The sequence below is a fragment of the Gracilinanus agilis genome, unplaced genomic scaffold, assembly GCF_016433145.1.
Source record: "Gracilinanus agilis isolate LMUSP501 unplaced genomic scaffold, AgileGrace unplaced_scaffold25697, whole genome shotgun sequence".
Taxonomy (NCBI): domain Eukaryota; kingdom Metazoa; phylum Chordata; class Mammalia; order Didelphimorphia; family Didelphidae; genus Gracilinanus; species Gracilinanus agilis.
In genome coordinates, this window is record NW_025357687.1 from 3,110 (window position 1) to 5,731 (window position 2,622).

The window sequence follows — 2,622 nt, forward strand, 5'->3', positions numbered from 1 at the left end:
ATTACTTGGGAAATGGCTGAACAAGTTGTAGTATCTGATTGTAATGGAATTTTATTGTGCCATAAGAAATGACAAACAAGGATCACACACAAACCCATACACAAACACTGGAAAGATGTTTGAAGTGATGCAAAGTGAAGGGAGTTGTAAATAGAAACAATAACAATATATGATGATCAACTATGAATGACTTAACTATTATCCACAAGGCAAGGATGCAGGACAATTTCAAGGGACTCATGATGAAAAGGAATATCCATTGCTATAGAAGGAGAATATGGAGTCTGAATGCAGATTGAAACACATCATTCTTCACTTAATTCCCCACCCTCATCTTGCCCTCCACTGTAATAGTTCTTTTGTACCTAATTAGATGATATAATTTACCTTATTTTACCTCTCTCTTCCCTCCTCTCTCAGTGCAATTCTCTTTTTTTAACCCCTTGATTTTTTTTTTACTTGTCATCCTAAACAGTTTCCCACATCCTCTGCCCATATATGCTTCCTTTTAATGCTTCTCCTGAATCTTTTATTTGGACATTAGAATTTCTGTTTTAGTCTGGTCTTTTGGTCAGGAATGCTTAGAAATCTATTTTATTAAATTATCATTTCCACCCTGAAAGAAAATAGAAAGTTTCAATGTGTAGGTGATTCTTGTTATAAATCTAGTTCCTTTGCCTTCTGGAATGATTATCCAAGTTGTCTGATCCTTTCATGTATAAAGTGCTAAATTCTGTGTAATCCTGACTGTGGCTTCATGATATTTGAATTATTCTTTCTGGCTACTTGCAACATTTTCTACTTGGCCTACAAGCACTTGAATTTGGCTATAATATTCCTGGGAGTTGTTATTTGGATATTTATTGCAAGAACTGATCTATGGATTCTTTCAATTTCTATTTTGTCCTCTTGTTCAAGAATATCAAAGCAGTTTTCTTTTATAATTTCTTGTATGATGTCTAGGCTTTTTCTGGCATGACTTTAAGATAGTCCAATAATTCTTAGATGGTTCTCTCCTGGATCTATTTTCCAGTTAAGTTGTTTCTTTAATGAGATAGTTCATTTTGATTTATTTTTTCTTGATGTCTTATGAAGGAGTTAGCTTCTATTTGCCCAGTTCTAATTTTTAAAGAATGATTTTCTTCTATGACTTTTGAACTTCCTTTTGGTAAATTCTACTTTTTAGGAAACTCTTTTCTTCATTATATTTTTGTGCTTCTTTTTCCATTTGACTATTTCTTCTTTTTAAACTGGCTTTATGTTTCTCTTTTTGCCTTTCTTTCATTTCTTTTCCCCATTTTCTTCTGCTTCTCTTATTTGATTTTTGAATACATTTTTGAGCATTTCCAGAGCCTGAGACCAATCCTCATTTTTCTTTGAAGTTTACATGTGGCTCTGCTTTGATCTCACTGTCCCCTACTGAATCGGTGCCTTGCGTTTCTTTGTCTTAATATAAATTTTCTATGGTTAGGTGTTTCTTTTGCCATTTGCTAATTTTCTAAGTCTTTTATTACTTTTACTTTTATATATAGGTGGACTCTGTTTTCAGGTTAAAGAATGTATTATTTTAAACTTCAGTTTTTCCTTGTTGCTACCCTCAGTTCTATTACTGGATTTCTGCAAATTTCAGTTCTTCCAAGGTGGTATGATGGCCTGTGGGTTGATAGTTCTGGCAGCCATTTTCCATTGTTTATTCAATCTCTTCCACTGCTGATGTCTTGCAGGGCTCAGAGCACTGTGAATTATTTTGCCCTGGGAGTTGAGTCTCCACTGCAGACTTGAATGGGCCCAGCATCATAGACTTAGGGCCTCACTCCAGGTTTGTGCCAGGGCTTGGGACTTCCAAGGGCAGGTGTTGGTTGCTCTGCTGTTGGCTTAAGTAGGGTTCTGGGATCTTGAAGTTGGCTTGTGTTCAGGTTTGGAACTTGACACACTAGGTGGGGGTTGGGTGACTTGCATTCCTCTATGTGTAGTTTTGCTTCTGTTTTTTGTTTTTTTGTTTTTTTGTTTTTAATTTTAAACCCTTAACTTCTGTGTATTGATTTATAGGTGGAAGATTGGTAAGGGTAGGCAATGGGGGTCAAGTGACTTGCCCAGGGTCACACAGCTGGGAAGTGTCTGAGGCCGGATTTGAACCTAGGACCTCCTGTCTCTAGGCCTGGCTCTCAATCCACTGAGCTACCCAGCTGCCCCCAAAAAGGAAGGGTATCGTCAGTACGAATCAGAAAGGAGCAACAAGGAGTTTGTCGCCATCTCCAAGTTGCTGCAGAGACACTAATCACGTGTCATGCAGGCTCCAATCATCATTTACTGTTCTCCAAAAAGGAGCAACAGGTAAGGATGTACCGTACTGACGATCTGTAGTTTTGCTTCTGATTCCCTTCTTCACCTCATGAAATAGACCCTCTCTTCTTACCTTTCAAGTTGTTTTCAAGTTGTTTTTAATTTTTTAAAACTCTTACCTTCCATCTTGGAATCAACACTGTGTATTGGTTCCAAGGCAGAAGAGTGGTAAGGACTAGGCAATGGGCATTAAGTGACTTGCCCAGGGTCTCACAGCTAGGAAGTATCTGAGGTCAGATTTGAGCCCAGGACCTCCTATCTCCGATCTGGGTCTCACTC

The 2,622-nt window shown here is 37.9% G+C and overlaps 1 non-coding gene across 1 annotated transcript; it reads right to left on the reverse strand.

Annotated features, from left to right (window-relative positions):
- Positions 1 to 2,220: 2,220 nt before the first annotated feature.
- Positions 2,221 to 2,357, reverse strand: LOC123254595. Its single transcript, XR_006506687.1, has one exon. It is a non-coding gene; the product is annotated as a U8 small nucleolar RNA (small nucleolar RNA).
- Between the last annotated feature and the right edge of the window lie 265 nt (positions 2,358 to 2,622).